General features: G+C 48.3%; 1 protein-coding gene across 3 annotated transcripts in view; it reads left to right on the top strand.

Moving 5' to 3' along the window:
- LOC115158830 (insulin receptor-like) overlaps positions 1 to 17961 on the top strand; it is a 178533-nt gene that overhangs the window by 45272 nt on the left and 115300 nt on the right. The gene's annotated exons all lie outside the window — the stretch shown is intronic.

Genomic DNA, 17961 nt, shown 5'->3' with positions numbered 1-17961 from the left:
CTTGGCATAATGTGAATCTATGAAGGTGTATGCCTGTGTGCTTGGCATAATGTGAATCTATGAAGGTGTATGCCTGTGTGCTTGGCATAATGTGAATCTATGAAGGTGTATGCCTGTGTGCTTGGCATAATGTGAATCTATGAAGGTGTATGCCTGTGTGCTTGGCATAATGTGAATCTATGAAGGTGTATGCCTGTGTGCTTGGCATAATGTGAATCTATGAAGGTGTATGCCTGTGTGCTTGGCATAATGTGAATCTATGAAGGTGTATGCCTGTGCTTGGCATAATGTGAATCTATGAAGGTGTATGCCTGTGTGCTTGGCATTTTCATCCAATTGAATCCGTGTTACCTGTATGAACTTGTAGATTGAGATAAGGTTATATATTGTTACATATAGAAGAACTTCAACTCTGCCTCTGGATGTCTGACTTTCCCTCTGAGTCATTTCACCTCCTGTAAAGCAGGAAGTCTCTGGAGCTGTCTGTCTGTTAGGTATCAGGGTGGATGAGAGAGCGGCAGACAGATGATTATGGAAGAGAGATTTCATTTGGATGAATCATGTTCATAACAGCGAGGGATCGTTGTTCTTTCTATAGTATGCCACGGGTTATGCCAACTCCCCATCTGGGATGAGGGGGGGGGGAGAGATACCTAGTTTGCAATTTAAAGTTATCAGGCAGACTATCATTGGATAGAGGAAATGCATTTGATGGGGAAAGGAGCAGCCTGTGCTCTCCCCTGCTGTCATCCCCCCTCTTCTCAGTGTGTGTGTGTGTGTGTGTGTGTGTGTCAGTTTATATGACGGTTCAGTGTGTGTATAAATCAGTTTGTTCGCGTGTCTGTAAGAATCAGTTTTGTTTTTACACTGCTGCTACTCGCTGTTTATTATCTATGCATAGTCACTTCACCCCTACCAACATGTACAAATTACCTCAACTAACCTGTACCCCCACACTGACTCTGTACCGGTACCCCCCCTGTATATAGCCTCCATATTGACTCTGTACCGGTACCCCCCCTGTATTTAGCCTCCACATTGACTCTGTACCGGTACCCCCCCTGTATACAGCCTCCACATTGACTCTGTACCGGTACCCCCTGTATATAGCCTCCACATTGACTCTGTACCGTAACACCCTGTATATAGCCTCCATATTGACTCTGTACCGGTACCCCCCCTGTATTTAGCCTCCACATTGACTCTGTACCGGTACCCCCTGTATATAGCCTCCACATTGACTCTGTACCGGTACCCCCTGTATATAGCCTCCCTTTCTTTCTAAAATTATCTGCCGAAATTATTGCAACCCCTATTACTAGCCTGTTCAACCTCTCTTTCGTGTCGTCTGAGATTCCCATAGATTGGAAAGCAGCTGCTGTCATCCCCCTCTTCAAAGGAGGTGACACTCTTGACCCAAATTGCTACAGACCTATATCCATCCTACCCTGCCTTTCTAAGGTCTTCGAAAGCCAAGTCAACAAACAGATTACCGACTATTTCGAATCCCACCGCACCCTCTCCGCTATGCAATCTGGTTTCAGAGCTGGTCATGGGTGCACCTCAGCCACGCTCAAGGTCCTAAACGACATCGTAACCGCCATCGATAAGAAACAATACTGTGCTGCCGTATTCATTGACCTGGCCAAAGCTTTTGACTCTGTTAATCACCACATCCTCATCGGCAGACTTAGTAGCCTTGGTTTCTCAAACGATTGCGTCGCCTGGTTCACCAACTACTTCTCTGACAGAGTTCAGTGTGTCAAATCGGAGGGCCTACTGTCTGGACCTCTGGCAGTCTCTATGGGGGTACCACAGGGTTCAATTCTTGGGCCAACTCTTTTCTCTGTATACATAAATGATGTCGCTCTTGCTGCTGGTGAATCTCTGATCCACCTCTACGCAGACGACACCATTCTGTATACTTCTGGCCCTTCTTTGGACACTGTGTTAACAACCCTCCAGACGAGCTTCAATGCCATTCAACTCTCCTTCCGTGGCCTCCAACTGCTCCTAAACACAAGTAAAACTAAATGCATGCTCTTCAACCGATCGCTGCCTGCACCTGCCCGCCTGTCCAGCATCACTTCTCTGGACGGTTCTAACTTAGAATTTGTGGACAACTACAAATACCTAGGTGTCTGGTTAGACTGTAAACTCTCCTTCCAGACTCACATCAATCATCTCCAATCCAAAGTGAAATCTAGAATTGGCTTCCTATTTCGCAACAAAGCATCCTTCACTCATGCTGCCAAACATACCCTCGTAAAACTGACCATCCTACCGATCCTCGACTTCGGCGATGTCATTTACAAAATAGCCTCCAATACCCTACTCAACAAGCTGGATGCAGTCTATCACAGTGCCATCCGTTTTGTCACCAAAGCCCCATATACAACCCACCACTGCGATCTGTATGCTCTCATTGGCTGGCCTTCACTTCATAATCGTCGCCAAACACATTGGCTCCAGGTCATCTACATGACCCTGCTAGGTAAAGTCCCCTCTTATCTCCGCTCACTGGTCACCATAGCAGCACATACCTGTAGCACGCGCTCCAGCAGGTATATCTCTCTGGTCACCCCTAAAGCCAACTCCTCCTTTGGTCGTCTCTCCTTCCAGTTCTCTGCTGCCAACGACTGGAACGAACTACAAAAATCTCTGAAATTGGAAACACTTATCTCCCTCACTAGCTTTAAGCACCAGCTGTCAGAGCAGCTCACAGATCACTGCACCTGTACATAGCCCATCTATAATTTAGCCCAAACTACTACCTCTTCCCCTACTGTATTTATTTATTTTATTTATTTTGCTCCTTTGCACCATATTATTTATATTTGAACTTTGAACTTTCTTCAAACTACAAATCTACTATTCCAGTGTTTTTCTTGCTATACTTTATTTACTTTGCCACCATGGCATTTTTTTGCTTTTACCTCCCTTATCTCACATCATTTGCTCACATTGTATATAGTCTTATTTTTTTTTCTACTGTATTATTGACTGTATGTTGTTTACTCCATGTGTAACTCTGTGTTGTTGTATGTTGTCGAACTGCTTTGCTTTATCTTGGCCAGGTCGCAATTGTAAATGAGAACTTGTTCTCAACTTGCCTAGCTGGTTAAATAAAGGTGAAATAAATAAAAATAAATAAATAAAATTGACTCTGTACTGGGACCCCCCTGTATATAGCCTCCACATTGACTCTGTACCGGTACCCCCTGTATATAGCCTCCACATTGACTCTGTACCGGTACTCCCTGTTTATAGCCTCCACATTGACTCTGTACCGGTACCCCCTGTATATAGCCTCCACATTGACTCTGTACCGATACCCCCTGTATATAGCCTCCACATTGACTCTGTACCGGTACCCCCTGTATATAGCCTCCACATTGACTCTGTACCGGTACCCCCCTGTATATAGCCTCCACATTGACTCTGTACCGGTACCCCCTGTATATAGCCTCCACATTGACTGTACCGGTACCCCCTGTATATAGCCTCCACATTGACTCTGTACTGGTACCCCCTGTATATAGCCTCCACATTGACTCTGTACTGGGACCCCCCTGTATATAGCCTCCACATTGACTCTGTACCGGTACCCCCTGTATATAGCCTCCACATTGACTCTGTACCGGTACCCCCTGTATATAGCCTCCACATTGACTCTGTACTGGTACCCCCTGTATATAGCCTCCACATTGACTCTGTACTGGTACCCCCTGTATATAGCCTCCACATTGACTCTGTACCGATACCCCCTGTATATAGCCTCCACATTGACTCTGTACCGATACCCCCTGTATATAGCCTCCACATTGACTCTGTACCGGTACCCCCTGCATATAGCCTCCACATTGACTCTGTACCGGTACCCCCTGTATATAGCCTCCACATTGACTCTGTACTGGTACCCCCTGTATATAGCCTCCACATTGACTCTGTACTGGTACCCCCCTGTATATAGCCTCCACTTGACTCTGTACCGGTACCCCCTGTATATAGCCTCCACATTGACTCTGTACTGGTACCCCCTGTATATAGCCTCCACTTGACTCTGTATCGGTACCCCCTGTATATAGCCTCCACATTGACTCGGTACCGTAACACCCTGTATATAGCCTCCACATTGACTCGGTACCGTAACACCCTGTATATAGCCTCCACATTGACTCTGTACCGTACCCCCTGTATATAGCCTCCACATTGACTCTGTACCGGTACCCCCTGTATATAGCCTCCACATTGACTCTGTACCGTAACACCCTGTATATAGCCTCCACATTGACTCTGTACCTGTACCCCCTGTATATAGCCTCCACATTGACTCTGTACCGGTACCCCTTGTATATAGCCTCCACATTGACTCTGTACCTGTACCCCCTGTATATAGCCTCCACATTGACTCTGTACATCATCTGTCTGAAAGGCATTTTACATTTTTGGCTTTTCAGTGTCAGTTAAATTCATTTTTTGGCCCATTTTACCTGAGGTAATGAGGCTGCCTAATAATTATGCACACCTTGATATAAGGTGTTATACACTTTCGCCACTCCCTCATTACACAAATACATATCACATGAAAATGAGTAAATCCAATAAGCATTCAAGTTTATATGGTTTGGAGTTCGAAAATGTGAATAGAAATAATGATAAGATCAGAATATTCACTTGCCTAATAATTGTGCACACAGTGTATAGCCTCGTTATTGTTATTTTGTGTTACTTAAACTAAAGTAAAAAAATGTATTTTGTTTTTAAACGGTATTATTGGTTAAGGGCTTGTAAGTAAGCATTTCACGGTAAGGTTGTATTCGGCGCATGTGACAAATAAAAATAGATTTGATTTGAGTTCACTCAGCTAGTATCTGTGTGTTAGAACACAGGCTAGTTCACTCAGCTAGTATCTGTGTGTCAGAACACAGGCTAGTTCACTCAGCTAGTATCTGTGTGTCAGAACACAGGCTAGTTCACTCAGCTAGTATCTGTGTGTCAGAACACAGGCTAGTTCACTCAGCTAGTATCTGTGTGTTAGAACACAGGCTAGTTCACTCAGCTAGTATCTGTGTGTTAGAACACAGGCTAGTTCACTCAGCTAGTATCTGTGTGTTAGAACACAGGCTAGTTCACTCAGCTAGTATCTGTGTGTTAGAACACAGGCTAGTTCACTCAGCTAGTATCTGTGTGTCAGAACACAGGCTAGTTCACTCAGCTAGTATCTGTGTGTCAGAACACAGGCTAGTTCACTCAGCTAGTATCTGTGTGTTAGAACACAGGCTAGTTCACTCAGCTAGTATCTGTGTGTTAGAACACAGGCTAGTTCACTCAGCTAGTATCTGTGTGTCAGAACACAGGCTAGTTCACTCAGTTCAGTCAGTCAGTCAGTCTGTCTATATAACACAAGCTAGTAACAGTCGGTTGGTCAGTCAGTCTTCCCGGTGCAGAGAGAGACAAAATGGCTGCTATTGTAAGGCACTGAGAATGGTTATTATTTTGTGATGGGGATTATAGCGTCTGTTGTTGTTTCTAGGGCTCAGACTAGTGTTCAAAGTATTTAACAACCTCAACGGCCGTATTTATATTTTCACAAATGCGCTTTTTGTTAAATCATCCCCCGTTTGGCGAAGTCGGCTGTCTTTGTTAGGAAGAAATAGTCTTCACAGTTCGCAACGAGCCAGGCGGCCCAAACTGCTGCATATACCCTGACTCTGTTTGCAAGAGAAGTGACACATTTTCCCTAGTTAAAAGAAATTCATGTTAGCAGGCAATATTAACTAAATATGCAGGTTTAAAAATATATACTTGTGTATTGATTTTAAGGAAGGCATTGATGTTTATGGTTGGAGCAATGTGTACCTAAGCGATTATATGCAACGCAGGACAGGCTAGATAAACTAGTAATATCATCAACCATGTGTAGTTAACTAGTGATTATGATTGATTTATTGTTTTTTATAAGATAAGTTTAATGCTAGCTAGCAACTTACCTTGGCTTCTTACTGCATTCGCGTAACAGGCAGGCTCCTCGTGGAGTGCAATGTAAAGCAGGTGGTTAGAGCGTTGGCCTAGTTAACCGTAAGGTTGCAAGATTGAATCCCTGAGCTGACAAGGTAAAAATCTGTCGTTCTGCCCCTGAACAAGCCAGTTAACCCACCGTTCCTAGGCCGTCATTGAAAATAAGAATGTCTTAACTGACTTGCCTAGTTAAATAAAGGTAAAAAAAATAAAAAAAATCGGCGTCCAAAAATACCGATTTCCGATTGTTATGAAAACTTGAAATCGGCCCTAATTAATCGGCCATTCCGATTTAATCGGTCGACCTCTAGTGATTATACTACCTACAGTAGCAAAAAAACTACAAACAAAATCGTCAAATGTCGAAATAATATCATCCCAAAAATAATATTGTGATGTGTAACTATCGATTTTTGTCCCCCATCACTATGAGAGAGTGGTGTCCCTGGCTAGGGAAAGGGCAGCGTCACTATGAGAGAGTGGTGTCCCTGGCTAGGGAAAGGGCAGCGTCACTATGAGAGAGTGGTGTCCCTGGCTAGGGAAAGGGCAGCGTCACTATGAGAGAGTGGTGTCCCTGGCTAGGGAAAGGGCAGCGTCACTATGAGAGAGTGGTGTCCCCGGCTAGGGAAAGGGCAGCGTCACTATGAGAGAGTGGTGTCCCCGGCTAGGGAAAGGGCAGCTGTGACGGTCTTCTCCCCATCATGTGATGGGCACTAGTTTAGTCAAGCGGTGTACGGCAAGCAGGAGCCATTTCTAAAACATTATGCAATGCCTCTCACATGTACAGCGAGGTGTGTGTGTGTGTGACAGTGTGTCTCCTCAGCCAAGGAGAGAGTGAGAGAGCTCCTGTTCCCTCCTTTCATCTGACACGTGTTCTATCTACCCCTCCACCATTGCCCAAGCCCCCTCCACCATTGCCCAAGCCCCCTCCACCATTGCCCAAGCTCCCTCCACCATTGCCCAAGCCCCCTCCACACTTCCTGCATTACGTCCTCCTCTACCGCTCTGGAGCAGTACTAGACGGGTTTGTCTTTGACTTCTGAAAGGCACCTCATGTAACTAATGGAGGGCGGGGTGTAACTAATGGAGGGCGGGGTGTAACTAATGGAGGGCGGGGTGTAACTAATGGAGGGCGGGGTGTAACTAATGGAGGGCGGGGTGTAACTAATGGAGGGCGGGGTGTAACTAATGGAGGGCGGGGTGTAACTAATGGAGGGCGGGGTGCTATTTACTTGCGTGGTTGCGCAATGTACCAACAGTATGCACACATGCGGCTCGTCTCTCTGTCTGTCTGTCTCTCTCTGTGTCTCTGTGTCTCTCTCTCGCTCTCTGTCTCTCCCTGTTTCTCTGTCTCTCACTCTCTCTCGCTCTCTGTCTCTCCCTGTTTCTCGCTAAACTCTGTAGTGACTAAACTCTGTAGTGACTAACTCACTAAACTCTGTAGTGACTAACTCACTAAACTCTGTAGTGACTGACTCACTAAACTCTGTAGTGACTGACTCGCTAAACTCTGTAGTGACTAACTATACTCTATAGTGTCTAACCAACTAACTAAACTCGGTAATGAGTAGTAATTGTAGTGTTTTTACTGTGTTCAGTACAGTACAGTGCCTGGACTATAGTAGTAATTAGTGTTTTTACTGTGTTCAGTACAGTGCCTGGACTATAGTAGTAATTGTGGTGTTTTTACTGTGTTCAGTACAGTGCCTGGACTATAGTAGTAATTGTAGTGTTTTTACTGTGTTCAGTGCCTGGACTATAGTAGTAATTGTAGTGTTTTTACTGTGTTCAGTACAGTGCCTGGACTTGAGTTGTAACTAAGTGATGCTATGGCTGAACCATGTTTCCCCCCTCACATCACAGAGACCACTTAATGTCCACAGACAGAGGAGATGGAAACAATCCTCTGAGTCCCAAATGGCACCCTATTCTCTATATAGTGCACTGCCCTATGGGCCCTGGTCAAAGGTAGTGCACTAAATAGGGAATATGGTTCTATTTGGGACGTAGGCGAAGTGTTTTGAGTGTGTGGCAGTTGGAAGAAGATGCTAAAGGAACAAATGTCATTTTAAAATAGTCCTTGGTCATCAGTAGCCTGATGAGAAGTGACATTCATTGGCCAGGCAGCTCTGTCTGTTTCTGTACGGTAACGGGCAGGTAGCCTAGCTAGCATAGAGGAGTGGAGCAGGTCATTCTTCTCCTAGGTTTTGCTCAGACTGCAATTTCCTCTGCTTTTACAAGCTGTCACTAGTGGTCGTGGGTTTTGCTGGTTGATTGAATGGCGCTGGCATGGTGTTTCTCCGTGTGTTCAGGCTCAGACCGAAAATCAATATGCAAGTCTTAGAAATATATAAATAAATGAACTGGCCTAGATTTCAGGCATTTCCTGGATCAAAAGTTAGATTTGAAAAGGGCTCAAGATCATGATTAGATTAAATATTAACTTTCCAAGAGTTTATAGAATTGTATAAATACACAAACTAAAATATAAATGAGCTGAAATAAGATAGCAGAAATTTTCTGTACGCACAAAAATATTTTGTGCACAAATATGTTTACATCCCTGTTAGTGAGCCCACTTTACCAAGATAATCCATCCACCTGACAGGTGTGGCATATCAAGAAGCTGATTAAACAGCATGATCATTACACAGGTGCACCTTGTGCTGGGAACAATAAAAGGCCACTCTAAAATGTGCAGTTTTGTCGCACAACACAATGCCATAGAAGTCTCAAGTTTTGAGGGAGTGTGCAATTGGCATGCTGACTGCAGGAATGCCCAGCAGAGCTTTTGCTAGAGAATTTAAAGTTAATTTCTCTTCCATCAGCCACCTCTTACAGAATTTGTCAGTACGTCCAACTGACCTCCGAACCGCAGACCACGTGTAACCACGCCAGCCCAGTACCTCCACATCCGGCTTCTTCACCTGTGGCATCGTCTGAGACCAGTCATCCGGACAGCTGATGAAACTGTGGGTTTGCACAACCAAAGAATTTCTGCACAAACTGTCAGAAACCATCTTAGGGAAGCTCATCTGCGTGCCCGTCCTCCTCACCAGGGTCTTGATCTGACTGCAGTTTGGCGTCGTAACCGACTTCAGTGGGCAGATGCTCACTTTTGATGGCCGTTGGCACATTGGAGAAGTGTGCTGTTCACGGATGAATCGATAGCAATTTGAGTGCACAGGGATACAGTGACGAGATCCTGAGGCCCGATTTCGTGCCATTCATCCGCCGCCATCACCTCATGTTTCAGCATGATAATGCACGGCCCCATGTCACAAGGATCTGTACACAATTCCTGGAAGCTGAAAATGCCCCAGTTATTCCATGCCCTGCATACTCAACAGACATGTCAACCATTGAGCATGTTTGGGATGCTCTGGATCGACGTGTACGACAGCGTGTTCCAGTTCCAGCTAATATCCAGCAATTAAAGAGGAGTGGGACAACATTCCACAGGCCACAATCAACAGCCTGATTTAACTCTATGTGAAGGAGATGTGTCTCGCTGCATGAGGCAAATGATGGTCACACCAGATACTGACTGGTTTTCTGATCCACGCCCCTACCTTTTCTTTTTTAAGGTATCTGTGGTCAACAGATGCATATCTGTATTCCCAGTCATGTGAAACCATAGATTAGAGCCTAAAGAATGTATTTCTATTGACTGATTTCCTCATATGAACTGTAACATCTTATTGCAGGTTGTAATGTTGTAAAGGCTGTCATTATAAATAAGAATTTGTTCTTAACTGACTTGCCTTGTTAAATGCACTTTTAAAAAAAAAAAATTATAAAAAAATGTAAATAGCGATGGAATTTTCTATTATCTTGTTCCAGTAACGTCCTCTGGTCTTTGTGGATAGCTTTAGGTTTGTTCCAGTAATGCCCTCTGGTCTTTGTGGATAGCTTTAGGGTTGTTCCAGTAATGCCCTCTGGTCTTTGTGGATAGCTTTAGGCTTGTTCCAGTAACGTCCTCTGGTCTTTGTGGATAGCTTTAGGTTTGTTCCAGTAACGTCCTCTGGTCTTTGTGGATAGCTTTAGGTTTGTTCCAGTAATGCCCTCTGGTCTTTGTGGATGGCTTTAGGTTTGTTCCAGTAATGTCCTCTGGTCTTTGTGGATGGCTTTAGGTTTGTTCCAGTAATGTCCTCTGGTCTTTGTGGATGGCTTTAGGTTTGTTCCAGTAACGTCCTCTGGTCTTTGTGGATAGCTTTAGGTTTGTTCCAGTAACGTCCTCTGGTCTTTGTGGATAGCTTTAGGTTTGTTCCAGTAATGTCCTCTGGTCTTTGTGGATGGCTTTAGGTTTGTTCCAGTAACGTCCTCTGGTCTTTGTGGATAGCTTTAGGTTTGTTCCAGTAACGTCCTCTGGTCTTTGTGGATAGCTTTAGGTTTGTTCCAGTAATGTCCTCTGGTCTTTGTGGATGGCTTTAGGTTTGTTCCAGTAACGTCCTCTGGTCTTTGTGGATAGCTTTAGGTTTGTTCCAGTAATGTCCTCTGGTCTTTGTGGATGGCTTTAGGTTTGTTCCAGTAACGTCCTCTGGTCTTTGTGGATGGCTTTAGGTTTGTTCCAGTAATGTCCTCTGGTCTTTGTGGATAGCTTTAGGTTTGTTCCAGTAATGTCCTCTGGTCTTTGTGGATAGCTTTAGGTTTGTTCCAGTAATGTCCTCTGGTCTTTGTGGATAGCTTTAGGTTTGTTCCAGTAACATCCTCTGGTCTTTGTGGATAGCTTTAGGTTTGTTCCAGTAATGTCCTCTGGTCTTTGTGGATAGCTTTAGGTTTGTTCCAGTAACATCCTCTGGTCTTTGTGGATAGCTTTAGGTTTGTTCCAGACCGGGGAAGGGGGGTTGTTCATAAATAGTAACATGTGAGCCAGTGTTTGATGTTGTTTTAGAAGCCTTGGTAACTGCCTTTAACAAGGTTTCTGTCACCTGAGGTGTCCTGATAGGGAGGGAGGGAGATGGAGGAAAGTCCTCTAATGAAGAGAGTAATGCTCTCTGAGTGGCTAAGCGGATGGAGAGAGAGAGAGACCGACAGAGAGAAAGCTGAGAGAGTATCAACAGCAGGTCTCCTCCAAGATGAGTGATATCTGTTCCTCTGGCACACGGTGTTCTGTTATTGTGAATGTTGTTTGGCCCCATAGACGGCCTCTTGCGCAACAAAGGGAGTTTTCCAGGTCGAAGTTCGTACGGCTGTGGAGGGCTGTGCTCTCTTGTTGACTGTTTTTCAGGCACCTCACCCGCCCGCCAACCACACAGGGCACCATTGTCACCCCCCCATCACCGAGCAGGTTTGGGGGGGAATTTGAATTGAATTAAGTCAAATCCGGAAGTAAAATGAACATTCCAATTTCATAACTGAAATAGTGGCATCTCAATAAACTGAAAAGTATACATTTTTATTTAAAGTGGCACTCGTCTTTTCAGCTCTTTTATCACCTGATTTCCTAAACAAAATGTATAGAAAAATATCTACACTACCGGTCAAAAGTTTTAGAACACCTACTCTCTCGTCCGTTTTCTGTATTTTTACTCTTTTCTACATTGTAGAATAATAGGGAAGAGATCAAAGCTATGAAATATTCTCTCCTTCAGGGCTGCAAACTTATTACGGGTCATCTCCATCTCTCTCTCTCTCATCCGCTTTCCATTGAGCGGCTCCATCTCTCTCTCTCTCACCCGCTTTCCATTGAGCAGCTCCATCTCTCTCTCTCTCACCCGCTTTCCATTGAGCAGCTCCATCTCTCTCTCTCTCACCCGCTTTCCATTGAGCGGCTCCATCTCTCTCTCTCTCACCCGCTGACATTGAGCGGCTCCATCTCTTTCTCTCTCATCCGCTGACATTGAGCGGCTCCATCTCTCTCTCTCTCACCCGCTTTCCATTGAGCAGCTCCATCTCTCTCTCTCTCACCCGCTTTCCATTGAGCGGCTCCATCTCTCTCTCTCATCCGCTGACATTGAGCGGCTCCGTCTCTTTCTCTCTCATCCGCTGACATTGAGCGGCTCCATCTCTCTCTCTCTCATCCACTTTCCATTGAGCGGCTCCATCTCTCTCTCTCTCTCTCTCATCCACTTTCCATTGAGCGGCTCCATCTCTCTCTCTCTCATCCGCTGACATTGAGCGGCTCCATCTCTCTCGCTCTCATCCGCTGACATTGAGCGGCTCCATCTCTCTCTCTCTCATCCACTTTCCATTGAGCGGCTCCATCTCTCTCTCTCTCATCTGCTGACATTGAGCGGCTCCATCTCTCTCTCTCTCATCCGCTGACATTGAGCGGCTCCATCTCTCTCTCTCTCATCCGCTGACATTGAGCGGCTCCATCTCTCTCTCTCTCTCATCCGCTGACATTGAGCGGCTCCATCTCTCTCTCTCTCATCCGCTGACATTGAGCGGCTCCATCTCTCTCTCTCTCATCCACTGACATTGAGCGGCTCCATCTCTCTCTCTCTCATCCGCTGACATTGAGCGGCTCCATCTCTCTCTCATCCGCTGACATTGAGCGGCTCCATCTCTCTCTCTCTCTCTCTCATCCACTTTCCATTGAGCGGCTCCATCTCTCTCTCTCTCATCCGCTGACATTGAGCGGCTCCATCTCTCTCGCTCTCATCCGCTGACATTGAGCGGCTCCATCTCTCTCTCTCTCATCCACTTTCCATTGAGCGGCTCCATCTCTCTCTCTCTCATCTGCTGACATTGAGCGGCTCCATCTCTCTCTCTCTCATCCGCTGACATTGAGCGGCTCCATCTCTCTCTCTCTTATCCACTTTCCATTGAGCGGCTCCATCTCTCTCTCTCTCATCCGCTGACATTGAGCGGCTCCATCTCTCTCTCTCTCATCCGCTGACATTGAGCGGCTCCATCTCTCTCTCTCTCATCCGCTGACATTGAGCGGCTCCATCTCTCTCTCTCTCATCCGCTGACATTGAGCGGCTCCATCTCTCTCTCTCATCCACTTTCCATTGAGCGGCTCCATCTCTCTCTCTCATCCGCTGACATTGAGCGGCTCCATCTCTCTCTCTCATCCGCTGACATGGAGCGGCTCCATCCCTCTCTCTCTCATCCGCTGACATGGAGCGGCTCCATCTCTCTCTCTCTCATCCGCTGACATTGAGCGGCTCCATCTCTCTCTCTCTCATCCACTTTCCATTGAGCGGCTCCATCTCTCTCTCTCTCATCCGCTGACATGGAGCGGCTCCATCCCTCTCTCTCTCATCCGCTGACATGGAGCGGCTCCATCTCTCTCTCTCTCATCCGCTGACATTGAGCGGCTCCATCTCTCTCTCTCTCATCCACTTTCCATTGAGCGGCTCCATCTCTCTCTCTCTCTCTCATCCGCTGACATTGAGCGGCTCCATCTCTCTCTCTCTCTCATCCGCTGACATTGAGCGGCTCCATCTCTCTCTCTCTCTCATCCGCTGACATTGAGCGGCTCCATCTCTCTCTCTCTCATCCGCTGACATTGAGCGGCTCCATCTCTCTCTCTCTCATCCGCTGACATGGAGCGGCTCCATCTCTCTCTCTCTCATCCACTTTCCATTGAGCGGCTCCATCTCTCTCTCTCTCTCATCCGCTGACATTGAGCGGCTCCATCTCTCTCGCTCTCATCCGCTGACATTGAGCGGCTCCATCTCTCTCTCTCTCATCCACTTTCCATTGAGCGGCTCCATCTCTCTCTCTCTCTCATCCGCTGACATTGAGCGGCTCCATCTCTCTCTCTCTCTCATCCGCTGACATTGAGCGGCTCCATCTCTCTCTCTCATCCGCTGACATTGAGCGGCTCCATCTCTCTCTCTCATCCGCTGACATGGAGCGGCTCCATCCCTCTCTCTCTCATCCGCTGACATGGAGCGGCTCCATCTCTCTCTCTCTCATCCGCTGACATTGAGCGGCTCCATCTCTCTCTCTCTCATCCGCTTTCCATTGAGCGGCTCCATCTCTCTCTCTCTCATCCGCTGACATGGAGCGGCTCCATCCCTCTCTCTCTCATCCGCTGACATGGAGCGGCTCCATCTCTCTCTCTCTCATCCGCTGACATTGAGCGGCTCCATCTCTCTCTCTCTCATCCACTTTCCATTGAGCGGCTCCATCTCTCTCTCTCTCTCATCCGCTGACATTGAGCGGCTCCATCTCTCTCTCTCTCTCATTCCGCTGACATTGAGCGGCTCCATCTCTCTCTCTCTCTCATCCGCTGACATTGAGCGGCTCCATCTCTCTCTCTCTCATCCGCTGACATTGAGCGGCTCCATCTCTCTCTCTCTCATCCACTTTCCATTGAGCGGCTCCATCTCTCTCTCTCTCTCATCCGCTGACATTGAGCGGCTCCATCTCTCTCTCTCTCTCATCCGCTGACATTGAGCGGCTCCATCTCTCTCTCTCTCTCATCCGCTGACATTGAGCGGCTCCATCTCTCTCTCTCTCTCATCCGCTGACATTGAGCGGCTCCATCTCTCTCTCTCTCATCCGCTGACATTGAGCGGCTCCATCTCTCTCTCTCTCATCCGCTGACATTGAGCGGCTCCATCTCTCTCTCTCTCATCCGCTGACATTGAGCGGCTCCATCTCTCTCTCTCTCATCCGCTGACATTGAGCGGCTCCATCTCTCTCTCTCTCACCCGCTTCCATTGAGCGGCTCCATCTCTCTCTCTCATCCGCTGACATTGAGCGGCTCCATCTCTCTCTCTCATCCGCTGACATGGAGCGGCTCCATCTCTCTCTCTCTCATCCGCTGACATTGAGCGGCTCCATCTCTCTCTCTCTCATCCACTTTCCATTGAGCGGCTCCATCTCTCTCTCTCTCTCATCCGCTGACATTGAGCGGCTCCATCTCTCTCTCTCTCTCATCCGCTGACATTGAGCGGCTCCATCTCTCTCTCTCTCATCCGCTGACATTGAGCGGCTCCATCTCTCTCTCTCTCATCCGCTGACATTGAGCGGCTCCATCTCTCTCTCTCTCATCCGCTGACATTGAGCGGCTCCATCTCTCTCTCTCTCACCCGCTTTCCATTGAGCGGCTCCATCTCTCTCTCTCATCCGCTGACATTGAGCGGCTCCATCTCTCTCTCTCATCCGCTGACATGGAGCGGCTCCATCCCTCTCTCTCTCATCCGCTGACATGGAGCGGCTCCATCTCTCTCTCTCTCATCCGCTGACATTGAGCGGCTCCATCTCTCTCTCTCTCATCCACTTTCCATTGAGCGGCTCCATCTCTCTCTCTCTCATCCGCTGACATGGAGCGGCTCCATCCCTCTCTCTCTCATCCGCTGACATGGAGCGGCTCCATCTCTCTCTCTCTCATCCGCTGACATTGAGCGGCTCCATCTCTCTCTCTCTCATCCACTTTCCATTGAGCGGCTCCATCTCTCTCTCTCTCTCATCCGCTGACATTGAGCGGCTCCATCTCTCTCTCTCTCTCATCCGCTGACATTGAGCGGCTCCATCTCTCTCTCTCTCTCATCCGCTGACATTGAGCGGCTCCATCTCTCTCTCTCTCATTCCGCTGACATTGAGCGGCTCCATCTCTCTCTCTCTCATCCACTTTCCATTGAGCGGCTCCATCTCTCTCTCTCTCTCATCCGCTGACATTGAGCGGCTCCATCTCTCTCTCTCTCTCATCCGCTGACATTGAGCGGCTCCATCTCTCTCTCTCTCTCTCATCCGCTGACATTGAGCGGCTCCATCTCTCTCTCTCTCTACCGCTGACATTGAGCGGCTCCATCTCTCTCTCTCTCACCCGCTTTCCATTGAGCGGCTCCATCTCTCTCTCTCATCCGCTGACATTGAGCGGCTCCATCTCTCTCTCTCATCCGCTGACATGGAGCGGCTCCATCCCTCTCTCTCTCATCCGCTGACATGGAGCGGCTCCATCTCTCTCTCTCTCTCATCCGCTGACATTGAGCGGGCTCCATCTCTCTCTCTCCTCATCCACTTTCCATTGAGCGGCTCCATCTCTCTCTCTCTCATCCGCTGACATGGAGCGGCTCCATCCCTCTCTCTCTCATCCGCTGACATGGAGCGGCTCCATCTCTCTCTCTCTCATCCGCTGACATTGAGCGGCCTCCATCTCTCTCTCTCTCATCCACTTTCCATTGAGCGGCTCCATCTCTCTCTCTCTCTCATCCGCTGACATTGAGCGGCTCCATCTCTCTCTCTCTCTCATCCGCTGACATTGAGCGGCTCCATCTCTCTCTCTCTCTCATCCGCTGACATTGAGCGGCTCCATCTCTCTCTCTCTCTCATCCGCTGACATTGAGCGGCTCCATCTCTCTCTCTCTCATCCACTTTCCATTGAGCGGCTCCATCTCTCTCTCTCTCTCATCCGCTGACATTGAGCGGCTCCATCTCTCTCTCTCTCTCATCCGCTGACATTGAGCGGCTCCATCTCTCTCTCTCTCTCATCCGCTGACATTGAGCGGCTCCATCTCTCTCTCTCTCATCCGCTGACATTGAGCGGCTCCATCTCTCTCTCTCTCATCCGCCTGACATTGAGCGGCTCCATCTCTCTCTCTCTCATCCGCTGACATTGAGCGGCTCCATCTCTCTCTCTCTCTCATCCGCTGACATTGAGCGGCTCCATCTCTCTCTCTCTCTCATCCGCTGACATTGAGCGGCTCCATCTCTCTCTCTCTCATCCGCTGACATTGAGCGGCTCCATCTCTCTCTCTCATCCGCTGACATTGAGCGGCTCCATCTCTCTCTCTCATCCGCTGACATGGAGCGGCTCCATCTCTCTCTCTCTCATCCGCTGACATTGAGCGGCTCCATCTCTCTCTCTCTCATCCACTTTCCATTGAGCGGCTCCATCTCTCTCTCTCTCTCATCCGCTGACATTGAGCGGCTCCATCTCTCTCTCTCTCTCATCCGCTGACATTGAGCGGCTCCATCTCTCTCTCTCTCATCCGCTGACATTGAGCGGCTCCATCTCTCTCTCTCTCATCCCGCTGACATTGAGCGGCTCCATCTCTCTCTCTCTCATCCGCTGACATTGAGCGGCTCCATCTCTCTCTCTCTCACCCGCTTTCCATTGAGCGGCTCCATCTCTCTCTCTCATCCGCTGACATTGAGCGGCTCCATCTCTCTCTCTCATCCGCTGACATGGAGCGGCTCCATCCCTCTCTCTCTCATCCGCTGACATGGAGCGGCTCCATCTCTCTCTCTCTCATCCGCTGACATTGAGCGGCTCCATCTCTCTCTCTCTCATCCACTTTCCATTGAGCGGCTCCATCTCTCTCATCTCTCATCGCGCTGACATGGAGCGGCTCCATCCCTCTCTCTCTCATCCGCTGACATGGAGCGGCTCCATCTCTCTCTCTCTCATCCGCTGACATTGAGCGGCTCCATCTCTCTCTCTCTCATCCACTTTCCATTGAGCGGCTCCATCTCTCTCTCTCTCTCATCCGCTGACATTGAGCGGCTCCATCTCTCTCTCTCTCTCATCCGCTGACATTGAGCGGCTCCATCTCTCTCTCTCTCTCATCCGCTGACATTGAGCGGGCTCCATCTCTCTCTCTCTCATCCGCTGACATTGAGCGGCTCATCTCTCTCTCTCTCATCCACTTTCCATTGAGCGGCTCCATCTCTCTCTCTCTCTCATCCGCTGACATTGAGCGGCTCCATCTCTCTCTCTCTCTCATCCGCTGACAGTTGAGCGGCTCCATCTCTCTTCTCTCTCATCCGCTGACATTGAGCGGCTCCATCTCTCTCTCTCTCTCATCCGCTGACATTGAGCGGCTCCATCTCTCTCTCTCTCACCCGCTTTCCATTGAGCGGCTCCATCTCTCTCTCTCTCATCCGCTGACATTGAGCGGCTCCATCTCTCTCTCTCATCCGCTGACATGGAGCGGCTCCATCCCTCTCTCTCTCATCCGCTGACATTGAGCGGCTCCATCTCTCTCTCTCTCATCCGCTGACATTGAGCGGCTCCATCTCTCTCTCTCTCATCCA

Source organism: Salmo trutta, chromosome 22 (genome assembly GCF_901001165.1).
Source record: "Salmo trutta chromosome 22, fSalTru1.1, whole genome shotgun sequence".
NCBI classification, from domain to species: Eukaryota; Metazoa; Chordata; class Actinopteri; order Salmoniformes; family Salmonidae; genus Salmo; species Salmo trutta.
Note: the sequence above shows the minus strand (reverse complement) of the source record. Positions and strands in the feature narration are given on the sequence as shown.